Source organism: Orycteropus afer, unplaced genomic scaffold (genome assembly GCF_000298275.1).
Source record: "Orycteropus afer afer isolate SDZICR_OR568_19922 unplaced genomic scaffold, OryAfe1.0 scaffold00317, whole genome shotgun sequence".
In the NCBI taxonomy this organism is placed as follows: Eukaryota; Metazoa; Chordata; class Mammalia; order Tubulidentata; family Orycteropodidae; genus Orycteropus; species Orycteropus afer.
The window spans coordinates 2,973,789-2,989,986 of record NW_006921904.1 but is presented as its reverse complement, the minus strand read 5'-3'; positions in this window follow the sequence as shown (position 1 = coordinate 2,989,986).

Below are 16,198 nucleotides of genomic sequence, written 5' to 3'. Positions count from 1 at the left end.
CCATCATACAGCATGTCAAGATATTTCCAACTAAAATGAAGGATAAGTTATTATATCTGGCTTCCCCCACAACTAAAAAGGAGGCACAACATCTGGTGGGCATCTTTGGAGTTTGGAGGTAGCATATCCCTCATTTGGGTGTGTTGCTGTGGCCTATTTATCAAATGACTCGGAAAGCTGCTAGGACCCCACTCCTGGTACCATATTCTGTTCTGGTTACCTAGTACCACTCTGACAAGAATATACCACAAACGGGATGGCTTGAACAAACAGGAGTTTATTCTTTCACACTTTGGAGGCTTTAAGTCCAAGTTCAAACTGTCAGTCTCTAGGGGCTGGGTGAAAGCCCATAAACCTTGGGGTTCAGCTCTGCCTCCTGCTTCCAACCCACTGGAGCTAGAGGCTTTTCTTCACTCAGACAGCTGCAAGCTACTGAGACTGAAAAACCCAAGGTCGACAAGTGAAAAGGCACAGTCCCAATGTTACTAAACCACATGGCAGGCCATTAATTCAAGTTCATTGTAAGTCCCAAAGTTGGCAGAGCATAGCAGGCTGCTGAGCAATGACATGGCTACATGCGGGGTCCAAGTGTGCCATAGGCTAAAGACCATTCCCCATGGCTTCTGCTTATATACAGGTAGCAGACCACATTCCGTAAGGCAGCTAGCTACTTGGCTGCTCATAGGAGATTCCACCATGGAGTTGTTTACCAGTCTCATCATGGGGAATACTACATCCAGCTACCCAGTCATTCAACCAGGTCCAGCCAAGTTGACACACAAACTGAACTACCACACTGAGCAAATAATCCAAGAAGCTGGACTATATGAAGAAGAATGCAGCATTAGAATTGGAAGGAGACTCATTAACAACCTCCAATATGCAGATGATACAACCTTGCTTGCTGAAAGTGAGAAGGACTCAGAGCACTAATTGATGAAGATTAAAGATTACAGTCTGCAATATGGATTACATCTCAACATAAAACAAAAATCATCACAACTGGACAATAAGCAGCATCACAATAAATGGAGAAAAGATTGAAGTTGTGAATGAGTTCATATTACTTGTTTCCACAATCAACAACAATAGAAGCAGCACTCAAGAAATCAGATGACATTGCCCTGGAAATATCTGCTGCAAAAGTCCTCTTTTGAAGTGCTGAAGAGCAAAGATGTCCATTTGAAGACTAAGGTGCACCTAATCTAAGTCATGGTATTTTCAGTCACCTCATATACACGTGAAAGCTGGAGAATGAACAAGGAAGACCAAAGAAGAGTTGATGCTTTTGAGTTTTGGTGTTGGCAAAGAACACTGAAAGTACCATGGACCTCAAAAAAAGTGAACAAATCTGTCCTGCGACCATAATGCTCCTTGGAAGCGAGAATGGCCAGACTTTGTCTTACCTATTTCGATCATGTGGTCAGAAGGGACTATTCCCTGGAGAAGGACGTCATGTTTGGTAAGTGGAGGGTTAGCGAAAATGGGGAAGTCCTTAATGAGATGGATTGACACAGTGGCTGCTACGATGGGCCCAGGAGTATATAGCACAGATTGTGAGGCTGGCACAGGACCGGGCAGTGTTTCTGTTTTATATAGGGTCACTATGAGTTGGAGCTGCTTCAATGGCACCTAACAACAACAACATCAGAAAGTGGCTCAAGTCATCCTCACTTTCAGCAAGCAAACTTTTGTCATCTGCATATTGCAGGTTGTTAACGAATCATCGTCCAATCCTAATGCTCCATTCTTCTTCATATAGTCCAGCTTCCTGGATTATTTACTCAGTATATGGGTTGAATAAGTGTGGTGAAAGGATACAACCCTGAGACACATTCTTCCTGATTTTAAACCATGCAGTATCACATGAATATATGGAGATTAGATAGAGAATATTTCCATATGTATTTATATGTGCTACAAATATTTCCAGGAATATAGTAGAACATACAGGGACCAAAGTTATGACGTCTTAGCCATAACTAAACACCTTGAGGGAATGCTTCTCTGGGCATGGGAGCTCATGACTATAGTTTCAGGGGACACTAAGGTCAAGTGGAATAACATAGTCTGCAAAAACAATGTTCAACATCCCACTTTGATGAGCAGTTACTGGGGTCTCAAAAGTTTGTGCATGACCATCTAAGGTGCAACTATTTGTCTCTCCCTGTCTGGAGCAATGAAGAATGAATAGAATCAAAGATGCAAGGAAATAATTAGTCCAAAGGACTAATGGACCCCATGAGCCCCAACCTCTGTGACCCCGAGACCCGCAGAACTAAATGGTGTACAGCTATCTCTGCTGACTGCTCCAGAAGGGATCACAATAGGAGGTCCCAGATAGAGTGGGAGGAAAATGTGGAACAAAACACAAAATCATAAAAAGACCAGGTTTACTGTTCTGATATAGATGGGTGGATCCCCTGAGACTATGACCCTTAGATACCTTTCAAGCCTGGAATGGAACTCATCCCTATCCTCAACTTTCATGCAAATGACAGACAGGCCTATAAGGTGAAAAAATAACACCAGGAAAGTACACGTTCTTTAGAACAATCAGCTGTATGAGATCAAAAGGGCACCGTTTGCCCAGCGAGGAAGCATTTGTTCAGAAGGCAGGAAGGGATAGGAAAGAAGGGCAAGGAAAATGGTAAACATAGGAAGGAAGTGGGAAGAGTGGTGTTACATCGTGGGGATTGCAATCAATGTCACAAAACAAAATACGTATTAACTGAAAACCAATTAGCTCTGTAAACTTTCACCTTAATCACCATAATGATAAACAAAACAAGATAGAACACCTTGAGGAAATGAGTTACTGGGATTTGGGGCTCAGGGCCATAGTCTCAGGGGTGAGAGGGAATTCATTAGAAGTAATATGAGCTCTGAGAGAGATGGTCTGAATTACTAGGACATATTTTGGTTCTCCATGTAACACACAATGCTGCTTAGCTTGATCAGTACTGTAGAGCAAAATAACTAGGTAGTGGTTAACTGTAATGCCAACGGCATCCATTAAAGTGTTGACCTAAACACACACAGGAAACTTCCAGGGAATAAAAGAAATGGATCCTTTTCATGGTTATTTGAGAAGTGTTGCCCCTACCTTCTCTGTCTCAGTACATGGCTCCACAACCTATCAATACCTTCAACAGAAAGGGGGTGTCATCCTAGACTTCTCTCTCTCTCCTTTTCTTCTTCTCACTCCCTCTCTTCTTCCCTCAAGCAATCAATGACTCACTGTGATGGTTTAAGGTTAGGGGTCAACTTGGGTAGGCCATGATTTTCAGTGGTTTGGCAGATGTTATGTAATCATCCTCCATTTTGTAATCTCATATAAGGATAGTTTCCTTGGGAGTGTGTTCTGCACCCGGTATATATAGATGTTCTGGCAAATTCCTCTCTCTGTGTTGCATTCTCTTTCTTGATCCTGCCATACTCTGACCTTTGGTTCTTGGTATGTGATCCAACATAAAAAATCTGACTTGCAGATTCTGGGTTCTTCAGCCCCTGAAACCAAATGAGTCAGGAGAAGCCTACAGCCTGATGCCTAATCCAAGGATTTGGGACTTGCCAGCTTCCAAGCTGTATGAGCCAGTTCCTTGAAACAAATCCCTCATTCATTCTCTCTCTCTCTTTCTGTGTGTGTGTGTATGTGTGTATGTTTGTGTGTGTGTCACTGGTTTTGCTCCTACAGTGAACCCAGCCTGAGACACAAGAACCAAAACCAAACACATTGCCATCGAGTAGGATCTGACTTATAACGATCCCTCCTTGAGTTTCCAAGGTGGTATCATTATGGAAGCAGATTGCCAAATCTTCCTTCCAAGCAGTGGCTGGTGGGTTTGAACCTCCAGCCTTCTGGTTAGCAGTTTAATGCCTTAGGCACTATCTTCTAAATATTACCATGTTGTTGCTATCTGCCATTGAATTGATTCCAACTTGTAGTGACCCTATAGGATAGAGTAGAACTGTTGCCATGGGTTTCCAAAGCTGTGAATCTTTACAGAAACAGACTGCCACTTCTCCCTCTTGCATAGCAGCAGGTGAAATTGAATCACTGACCTTTCAGTTAGCAGCCACGCGTTTAACCTCCAGGACTCCTTAACCATCACCCTACAAACAAACAAAAAAAAAAAACCCACCACCTCACTGCATAGAGTCAATTCTGACTCATAGCAATCCCCATTGAGTTTCTGAGGCAGTAGATCTTTACAGAAGTAGATTGCCCCATCTTCCTTCTGTAGAGGAACTGGTGGGTTTGAGCCACCAATTTTCTGGTTAGCAGTCAAATGCCATAGTCAGTGTGCCACCAGAGCTCCTTAAATATTACCATAGGGCACTTTAACTGGAACAGACTACTGTTGTGGTAAATCACTGTTTCATTTTATTTATTTATTTATTTATTTATTTATTTATTTATTTTTCCCAATTGAAATCCTTTAAGTGAAGTGGGATGATTAACTACTCACTGACACATATAAGAGAACATGTTCAATAAACTTTCATCCTGGTTGAGAAATGAATATAGAGAATATGTGAAAGATCTGAAAACTAAACACAAAGACTTTGTCTTCTCTCATTAATTGTAATTTCCTGGGCATATTGCCTACAGCAGTGTACAGAGGTAGCCCTGCAGCTGTAAATCCTGGTATAATTTCTGGCTTCAGATTCAGGCTACTTTTCTCATCTTTGGCTTCTTCAACACTTGCCTGGGAATTATACTGCAGTCTTCCAGCTGGTCTCTCATCTCTATTTGAGCACCATCCCATTCCATTACAGCTAGAGTGATCTTTTTGAAGTGCAAATTTAATCATTTCAACTACAAATATTTATATATGTTTGTATACATGCTTGGGAATGTGTGTGTGTGTGCACTTTTTAAAAATATTTTATTTCATTTTCTTGGCAACATACTCAACCAAGTATGCATCCATCCACAATTTCCACATGAACAGTTCAGTAACATTGGTTACATACATCACCTTCCGTCACAATTCTGTATCTGTCCATATTGTTTCATCACCATTAATTTAGCCTCTCTGCTTAAAGCTCCCATCTGTGCTTTAGATTAACTGTTGTCAGTTTTCACTCTTATAGATAATTCTATCTCTATGTTGTTGTTGTTGTTGTTACGTGCCGACTCATAGCAACCTATCCTTGGGTTTCCGAGGCAGTATCACTACAGAAGTAGATTGCCCAATCTTCCTTCCGAGGAGTGGCTGGTGGGTTTGAATTACTAGCCTTCTGGTTAGCAGTCAAGTGGCTTAGGCACTCCGCCACCAGAGCTCTCTCTATTTACATATACATAATTTATTTTATTTTACTTTTGTTGTTGTTTAGTAGTTCAGGTGATGTGTTAGCTTGGCTGGCCCTGGTTGAGTGGCTGGGCAGCTGGATATAGTTATTCCCCACGGAGAAATTGGTAATTAATTCCATGATGGAATCTATTGGAGCAACTGAGTAGCTGCTTTAGGTATGTGGTCTACTTCCAGTATATAAAAGGCAGCTTTGGGATTGGTCTCTAGATTTTTGGCACGCTTGAACCCTGCATGTAGCTGAGTCATCGTTTCGCAGCTTGCCATGCTCTGCCCATCTTGGGACTTTCAACGGACTTGAATCAATGGCCTGCAGTGTTGTTTGGTAACATTGGCACTGTGCCTTTTTACTTGTCAACCTTAGGTTTGTAAACCTCAGAAGCCAGCAGCTGTCTGAGTGAAGAAAACCTCTAGTTCAGTGCGCCGGGGGCAAGAAGCAGAGCTGAAGCCCAAGGTTGAGGGGCTTTCACCCAGCCCCTTGGACATGGCCCTTTGGATTCGGACTTAAAGCCTCCAAACTGTAAGAGAATAAACTCCTGCTTGTTCAAGCCATCTGTTCGTGGTGTTTTCTGTTAGAGCAGCACAGAGGTAACCGGAACATTGAGAGGAGACATAGCAGAACATACACCAAATCAACAGTTTCTGCACATTCAATTCAGGGATGTCAATCACCTTCTTCATGTTGTACACCCTCCCTCACCCTCCTTTTCTGACTTGTTCCTCCTCCATTAACATAAATTCACTGCCCTCTAAAGTTCCTTTCTAATCTTTCCACTTGCTGTTGTCAATTTGATGCCACAAGAGCACAATCCTCGAGGCAGACAAGTCGCTGTGCATCAGAATCGACTCAGAGGCAGTAGGTTGGTTGGTTGTGCTTGAGGTTAAACCTTGTTTATTGATTGCACTAAACTTTTGTTTATTTAACAACAGTTTCATGGGATGGTTAAGGTTTTAAGTTTATTTCTGGGCATTAGATTTGACAACTCCCCTACTCTCAACGGATCTACTAAGTCTGATTTCCATGTGACTTTGAAGTTCTGTCCCACGCTTTTCCTCCTTTTGATCAGGATCCATCTGTTGGTTTCTTGCTCAGAATGGTGGCTTTGTTGTTGTTATGTGCCGTCAAGTCGGACCTGACTCACAGCGACCCCTCCTTGGGTTTCCAAGGCGTTATCACTACGGAAGTTGATTGCCCAACCTTCCTTCCACAGAGTGGCTGGTGGTTTTGAACTGCCAGGCTTCTGATTAGCAGTCAAATACCTTAGGCACATGCTATGAGAGCTCCTCAGAATGGTGGCTAGGCACCATCCATTTCTTCTTGTCTCCTAGTAATAGAAGTAGTAGTTTATGGAGGCATTTAAACCTGCAGTCGTGTCCTTCTCCAATTCCTTCTTCCTCTGCTGTTCCAGGCAAATAGAGAACAATTGTTCTATCTTGGGTGGCCACTTGCAAGCTTTTAAGACTCCAGAGAGCACACACATTTTTAATTAGTGTCTATGGCTAAGTCCTGTCAAGGAAACAAAGATGGATAGCAAAAGCAAAAATGATCCTTGTCCTCATGGAGTATACAAATTAACAAATGGGTTTAAATAACATGATTTGAGTGATAAAGTAAAATTATAAAGAGATTTCTTGTAGCATATTTTGTTGACACTTGAAAAACAATGCAGAGTAAAAATTCCTATTTGCTGAAGTAAACACTGTCAACAATAGCATGACCTCACACTGCAGGTTCACATTATCAACTTGATACCAAATTTTGTTTCAAAGCTTTTGCATTCTTGTGTCAACTTGTACAACAATACTTCTGAAAAGGTTCCCTCCCGGATGTGTGGGAAAACTTCACACTGCTTATCAGATTTAAAACACCACAGATGAGGATACTGTTTTATGTTTGGCACCTACTGGTAGGAAGGGATGAGAATGTGAACCTCCTATGTGAAGCACCATTTGTCTTTCAAAGAAGTTTCTAGTGCAGAAAGTGCTAGAAATTTTTTTCTCTGGGTCATGCCCAAGTCCTGTCATCATGTGATATTTTGACTATAATATTGCTGATATTACCATTAGGATACAAAAAGTTACACTGTAAATTATCTGAGGATAAAGTGAGAAAAAACAGATTATTTGTGCCCATTTCTCCCCAGGATATTTGTGTAGAGTTTCCCCTGAGCTTTGCTGCATACTGTTGTACTTATTAAGTAAAGTTGTTCTTTTCTCAACAGTAGAAACCTCTTAGATTTTCCTTAAACACACTGGCAGTTGTGCAATCTAGGATGACATACTTTCAATTTCTGGAATTTCATAAACTCTCAGTCAGTGAATTCTACTTTGAGGCAAAATAGATAGTTAGATAGTGTATACTCTTAGAGTGAGCGTCCCTCTGGTGGTGTAGTGGTTAAGGTATTTGACTGTTAACCAAAGGTCAGTGGTTTGAACCCACCAGGTGGTCTGCAGAAGAAAGGTGAAGCAGTCTGCTTCTGTGAAGATTTGCAGCCTTGGAAACCCAATGGGGGTCACTATGAGTCAGAATCGACTCAACGGCAGTGAGTTTGGTTTTCCTGAGGCTGAACATCTGAAGGCAAAGTGCAGAGCTGAACAGCATATTTAACTGGAATAGACAATTATTGTGAATTCTCTCAATAATTTTTTTTTCTGTCCAAATTGGAAACTAGATGAAGTGGCATGATAACTAACTTGCTGACACATATAAGAGAACATAAACATTTAATACATTTTCATCAAAGTTTAGAATGGAATATTTAGAATACTTGAAAATCAAATATGGAGACTTCTTTCTTCATTAACTGTGCTCTTCTAGGCATGCTGCCAAGCCAAGTCAATAGGCTGAGGCGGATCTGGAGCTGGGCTCCTGGGCTCTGAAAGTCACACCTTGAGGGCCCCAGAGATCGCTCACCTCCCTTTGTCTCAGTTTGCTCATCTGTGCTTACCTCCTTAGATCACGAGAATCATTCCTATTAATATAAGTAAAGTATTTTCACTAGAGTCTGGCAGAATTTGGCCCATACTGAACTTACTTACCATTAATGTTGAAAAATGAACGAACAACAAACCAGCTGCCCTCAAGTCGATTTCAGCCCATCCAACCCCACGTGTACAGTGTAGAACTGCACTTTGTGAAGCTTACAAGGCGGTGACTTTTCAGAAGGGGACTGCCAGGGCTTTCTTGTGGGGCGCCTCTGGTCAGCTGTAAACTGCCAACCTTTTGAGAGGTAGACCAGAGCTTAAACATTTGCCAATAAATATTGCTGTTTTCAGTTGCTATCATGTTGGCTCTGCACCATGATGACCTTATTGTAACAGAAGGGAACTCTGTCCACTCCTGAGTCATCCTCACAATTCTTGGTACGTTGGAGTCCCTCGTTGCCGCCACCCTGTCAGTCTTTCTCCTGGAGGGCTCCCCTTGTTTTGCTGATCCTCTGCTGTACCAAAAGTGATGTCCTTTTCTACCGACTGTTCTCTCTTGGTGACATGTCTAAAGCAAGCAAGACGAAGTCTCGCCATTCTCATTGCTGAACAGCGTTGTGGCTGTATTTCTTCCAAGACAGACTTGCTCTTTCTCCTGGCGGTTCAATACCCTTGTCAACACCACAAGTTAAGTGAGTCCATTCTTCCTCTCCCTTTTTCATTGTGCAGCTGTTCACACACATACCAGGTGATCGAAAAGATCACAGCTTGGGTTCAGATGCACCTAGTGATCAAAATGACATCTTTGCTTTTCAACATTTTAAAGAGGTCTTTTGCAGTAGATTTTCGCAAAGCAATATGCTGTTTAATTTCTTGACTGTTGCTTCTGTGGGTGTTGATTGTTGATCCAAGGAGAATAAAATCCTTGAATTTCTTCACTGTTTATCATCATATAGTCCATGGGTATATTTGTTGTTAGATATCTGAACCAAAATAGACTGGATGGCAACTAACAACAATGACACCATGAAGGGATGTCAGCAGAGAGTTCTGCCGAACATTGTAGTTTTGCCTTGGCACCAAATGCAACAGATGAAATCAAAATAACTTATGGATACTGACAGGATAGCCTAAGAAACAAGGCAGATGCAGTAGGGTGGGCATCTCTCGGAATTTTAAACAGAACTGGTATGTGATTAGGATGTCTCCTTCAAGGAACCCAGCTTTACTACTCCTTATCTGGACTCTTTCTGTTTCTATTTCGTGACCACACAAAGATAGGAAAGTCTCATGTAAGCAACCCAGATATTTGCTTCAGAGGAATTTCAACTTAATTGTTCTGTATTTTCCTTGAGAACTGTTTATATATTTATATTTTTTCTTATTTGTTTGGCAGAAGAAGATTAAAAGCCTTTTAAAACAGGCTTCACTGAAGAGTTTTTATATATGTTTTAAAAGATTAAACATTACTTGGATAAATCCACGCAAATATTTTGGCCCTATACCCGTATATACATTACGTTGGTGTAAGATTCCCCTCTGAATAGCTTCATGTGGTTATTCAAAATAATGTCTTGAGTTCTCACAGGTGTCAGCTGTAGCCTTCCTACTACTTCAGTGTCAACATTACTTGGATGAAGAACTTACTTTTTTTGGACACGAGGCAAGTAGACATATAGCATCCTGGGAGAAATTACTGCTTAGAAAAGTCTCTTTGGCCAGTGGTCACTTTAGGCAAGGTGGACGTCAAGTTCATGGTGTCTCTCTTCTATGTTGGGGGTAGTTCCCACTCAGACAGAAGCCTCTGGGATATAATGAAGCAAGGACTGTTGAGACCTTATATGTGACAGACTGAAATATTGCTCAGTCGTTTGCTACCTTCCTGATCATTGCTCCATTGGTGTGGCTATTGTGTCAGTCCCACTCTTTGAGGATTTCCCTCACTTTTGGCCACCCTCTGCTTTACCAACTATGTTGTCCATTTCTAGCAATTGGTCTTTCTTAATCACATGTCCAGAAAGAAAGCAAGCTGAACTCTTGTCATCTATCTGTGAAAAACTCTATGACTTTAATCGCACCAAAAAAGCTATGCTATGGGGAGAAACACAAGTCACTCCTAGTACATTCTATGGAGATTTCATGCCAACCTCTCTGCTTCTATCAGAATTGAACTTGGTTGTTTCTCTAAAATTCTAGTTCCCTCTCCCTTGTCACTCAAAACATGAGCTCATTACATTAAATGTCACTATAGATGCTACAAAGACTAGGCAATCTACTGCCATAAAGATTTACTGCCTCAGAAACCCAAAGAGGGTCACTATGAGTTGGGATCAACTCGATGGCAGTGAGTTGGTTTTTGGGTTTTTAGTGTTTGTTTGTTTGTTTTGGTTATATATGATGTATGTGAGTAAAGACTTGGAGTTAGAAAACCAAAATGGAAGAGCATGCTCAGAATTTCACAAGCTGAAAGAGCTGAAGAAAAAAAAATTCAAGCCTCAAGTTGCAAACTGAAGGATTCTAAGGGCAAAATACTGAATGATGCAGGAAGCATCAAAAGAAGATGGAAGGAATTCACAGAGTCAGTGTACCAAAAAGAATTGGTCAACATTCAACAATTCCAGGAGGTAGCATATAATCAAAAACCAATACTATTGAAAGAAGAAGTCCAAGCTATACTGGAGTCATTGGTGATAAACAGGAATTGATGTATCCAGGAACTGATGGAATACCAGTTGAAATGCTTCAACAAATTAATACAGCCCACTGGAGGCACTCACTTGTTTATGCCAAGAAATTTGGAAGACAGCTACATGGCCAACCAACTGGAAGAGTTCCATATTTGTGGCCATTCCAAAAAAAAAAAAAAAGTGATTCAACAGAATGCAGAAATTATTGAATAATATCATTAATATCACACACAAGTAAAATTTTGCTGAAAATAATTCAAAACTGGTTGCAGCAGTATATTGACAGAAACCGACAGAAATTCAAGTTGGATTCAGAAGAGGACAATAGAACAAGGAATATAATTGCTGATGTCAGCTGGATCTTGGCCAAAAGCAAAGACTACCAGAAAGACGTTTATTTGTGTTTTATGGACTATGCAAAGACATTCGACTGTGTGGATCATAATGAATTATGGGCAACATTTCAAAGAACAGGAATTCCGGAACACTCAATTTTGTTCATGAGGAATCTGTACATAGACCAAGAGGTAGTGGTTCAAAGAGAACAAGGGGATACTGTATGGCTTAAAATCAGGAAAGTTGTGCGTCAGACTTGTATCCTTTCACCATATTTGTTCAATCTGTATGCTGAGCAAATAATCCAAGAAGCTGAACTGTGTGAAGACCAACATAACATCAGGACTGGAGGAAGACTCATGAACAAACTGCAATATGTAGACGACACAACCTTCCTTGTTGAAAGTGAAGGAGACTAGAAGCATTTACTTAGGAAGATCAATGATTACAGCCGTTGGTACGGATTGCACTTCAGCATAAAGGAAACAAAAATCCTCACAAATGGACCCATCAGCAACATATGGTAAATGAAGAAAATATTGAAATTGTCAAAGATTTCATTTTTCTTGCATCCATAAGCAATGCATATGGAAGCAGCGATCATGAATCAAGCCACATATTGCTGCAAAAGACCTCCTTAAAGTGTTAAGAAGCAAAGGTGTCATCCTGAGGACTAAGGTGCACCTGACCTAAACCATGGTCTTTTCAATTGCTTCAAATGCGTATGTGGTAGTTACGGTTCTGTGTCAACTTGGCTGGGCCATGGTTTTGAGCAGCTAGGCAGCTGGTTGTAGTTATTACCCGTGATGAGTTTGTAATAACCTCCATGGTGGAATTTGCTGTGAGCAGCTAAGTACTTGCCTCTGGGGAGTGTCCTGCTTCCACTCTATAAGGAGTTTTTGTTGTTGTTGTTTTATTTTCATTGAGATTTGGGTAAAAGTTTACAGAGCAAATTCATTTCCATACAACAATTCATACACAATCTGTTTCATGACATTGACTGCGATCCCCAAAACACATTTCTCTTCCCACTTCCTCCCTGTGGCTACCTTTTCCCTGTGTCCTTCTTTTCCATGCATTCCTGCCTTTTGAGCTCTCTCCCTACACAAATACTGCCATTCTGATCTCCCATGGTTGATCATTGTAAGGAGTGGTATCTGGCATAAATGATTTATATCTGGTATACATGTCCACCTTACATACGTGTTTATTGTTTGGCTGTAAGCCATGGAAGTGAGTTCTATTCCAGGCCCAAAGGATGACTAGGGCCATGGTCTTCGGGATTTCACCAGTATCTATCAGACCAATAAGCCTGGTCTTTTTTTTTTTTTTTCCCCATTGTGATTTGGGTGAAGGTTTTCAGAGCAAATTTACTTTCCATACAGCGGTTCACATATACTTTGTCTCATGACATTGACCACAATTTACTACAATGTAACTGTTCCCCTCCCACTTCCTCCCCATAGTTAACTCTTCCCTGTGTCCATCGCTTTATGCACTCCTGCCCCCTGAGCTGTCTCCCTGTGCATAAGCAGCCTTTCTTTCTCCCATGATTGTTCTCTCCAAGGAGTGTATCTACTTGAGGTAAATGTTCAACTCATATGCCTGTCTTTTGTTTGGCTGGAAACCACAGGAGCCTGGTCTTTTTTATGAGTCTGAGTTTTGTTACACAATTTTATCCCACTCTATCTAGGATATAAGGGGAAGTTGTGAGAAAGTCCTCTAGCTTTTGGCACATTGGATCCTGCATTTGGCTGTCTTCATGTCAATGGCCTGCCATGTTGCCTGCTGATTTTGGGATTGTTCTTGGACTTGAACTAGTGGCCTGATATGTTGTCTGCTAATCTTGGGAGTGTGCCATTTCATTTGTTGAACTTGGGTTCATAGCTGTCAGCAGCTAGCAGCTCTGTGAGTCAGAAAAAGCCTCCACCTCTAGTGGGCCTGGAACAGGAGGCAGAGCTGAAGTCCGAGGCCAAGAGGCCTTCACCTAGCCCCTAGAGCTGACTTTGAACTCAGACTTCTAGCCTCCTAAACTGTAAGCGAATAAATCCCTGTTTGTTAGAGCCAACCACTTGTGGTATTTCTGTTACAGCAGCACTAGAGAACCAGTACACATATGAATAAGGAAGATCAAAGGAGAACTTTGATACGGTGTTGGTGAAGAATATTGAATATACCATGGACTGCCAACGAATGAACAAATTTGCTTTGGAAGAAGTAAAAGCCAGAATGTTCCTTAAAAACAGGCATGACGAGACTTTGTTTCATGTACTTTGGATATGTCATCAAGAGGGACCAGTCCCCAAAGAAGGGCATCAGGCTTGGTAAAGGAGAAGGTCAGCAAAAAAGAGGAAGCCCCTCAATGAGGCAAATTGACAGAGTGGCTGCAACAATAAGCTCAAACATTAGAATGATGGTGAGGATGGTGCAAGCCTGGGCAGTATTTTATTCTGTTGTACACAGGCTCAACAGCATCTAAGAAGAGCAACAGATATGCTGGATATTCTTTGTAGCAGAATAATGTTGATACTGCTCAAAACAGTGTTGATAAAAAATACTGTTGCTCATAAATTATTTTGGAGAGGGATTTCTTTAAACGTTGTTGTTGTTGTTAGGTGTCATCAAGTCTGCTCTAACTCATAATAATACTACTTACAACAGAATGAAACACCGCCCTGTCCTGTGCCATTCTCACAATCCTTGTTATGCTTGAGCCCATCATTACAGCAACAGTCTCAATCAACCCTTCTCAGGGAGAGTCCTCCCCTTTTTCACTGACCCTCTACCTTACCAAGTGTGATATCCTTCTCTAGGGACTGGGCCCTTCTGACAATGTGACCAAAGTTGGAGAGACAAAGTCTGGCCATTCTCGCTTCTAAGGAGCATTCTGGCTACACTTCTTCAAGGAAAGATTTGTTTATTCTTCTAGCAGTCCATGGTATTTTGAAAATTCTTCACCAACACCACAATCCAAAGGCATCAACTCTTCCTCAGTCTCCCTTATTCACTGTCCAGCTTTCACATGTATATGAGGCAATTGAAAATACCATGGCTTAGGTTAGGCAAACCTTCACTGCTGTTCATTATGTTTTCAGTGGACAATTTTTTCAGAAGTGGATGGCCTCAGCCTTCTTCTCAGGCTGCCTTAGTCTGGAAACTCTGCTGAAATCTGTCCACCATGGGTAACCCTGCCGGTATTTGAAATACTGGTGGCATAGCCTTCAGCCTCACAGCAACAGGCAAGCCAGCACAGTATGACAAACTGATGGACAAGTGGTAGTGAAAGAAATAGTTCCTCTCACTTGACTAGATTATTAAAATAGAAATTGAAATGTATTATTTAAATATTCAACTATACAGCAGTCATGACTGACAATAGCTTCAAGAAATATAAAAGTGCAACTGAAAAGGGAAGTTTCTTCATAATTAATTATTCTAATATATAAAAATGATACAGCTTTTTGGAGCTCTGGTGGCGTAGTGCCTAAGGTATTTGACTGCCAACCACAAGGTTGATGGTTCAAACCCACCAGACACTCCTCGGAAGGAAGATTGGGCAATCTACTTCCATAGTGATACCACTTCATAAACCCAAAGAGAGGTCACTTCTGAGTCAGATGTGACTTGACAGCAGTGAGTTCATTAGTTTGTTCATTTCCTGTGCAGGTCAGATTATATCCATCAGCCATTAAGCTGGCTATAGTATAGTTTAATTAACTTAAATTTAGAAGGCACTGAGTTAGCTCCAGCAAAATCCAGTGGGACAGGTGTAAAAATTTTCGTATTCACCAAAGCCCTGGTTATGAAGAGATGAATTTGGTCATATATTACTTTGACAAACAGGCTGTCATCATATTGAGACAGAGGAAAGCTACTATAATGAAAGCAGACAAGTAACAGATGTGTTCAAGGACTCGAGGGTCGTACAATGGATTTTCTATTTCCAGACATCCTCATCTTTTACAATGATCTTTGAATGCTGCAGACAGTTAATGAGCTTGGCTGCTAATGGAAAGGTTTGAAGTTCATATCCAGCCAAGGTACTTTGGAAGAAAAGTTTGATGATCTGCTTCTGAAAGGTCATGACCTTTTAAAAAAGTTTATTTCGATCACATTACTTTATCAAGATATGTATAATAATTTTATTACATCTTAATAAAGTAATATGATTGAAATAAATTTTTTAATAAATACTAAAAATATTATATATAAAAAATAAATTGCAGCAGTCAAGACATCAAAAAACATATTGCACTGGGCAAATCTGTTGCAAAAGACCTCTCTCAAGTGCTGAAGACCGAAGATGTCACCTTCAAGATTAAGATGCACCTAACCCAAGCCACGGTATTTTCAATTGCCTCATATGCATGTGGGAGCTGGACAATGAATGAGGAAGACCAAAGAAGAGCTAGCTGATGCTTTTGAGTTGAGGTGCTGGAGAAGAATGCTGAAAGTACCATGGACTGCTAAAAGAACTAACAGATCTGTCCTGGAGGAAGTGCACTCAGAATGCTCCTTGAAAGTGAGAATGGCCAGAATTCATCTCACCTACTTTGGTCATGTTGTCAGAAGGGACCATTTCCTGGAGAATGATCTCATGCTTGGTAAACTGGAGGGTCGGTGAAGAAGGAGAAGGCCCTCAACAAGATGGATTGACACTGTGGCTGCAGCAATGGGCTCAGGAATAGTAAGGATCGTGAGGCTGGCACAGAACCGGGCAATGTTTCATTCTGTTGTACAAAGGGTTATTGTGAGTCGGAGATGATTCAACAGCACATAACAACAATAACAATAAAAGTAGCTATCAAATGTTTTAATATGTTTCTAAGATACTTGAAGGAGAAAATTTGAAAAGACTTGTCACAAGAAGAAATCGAACAGATCATTAAAAAAAAAAAAAAAAAAAACTACTAACAAAAGAAGTTCCTGCCA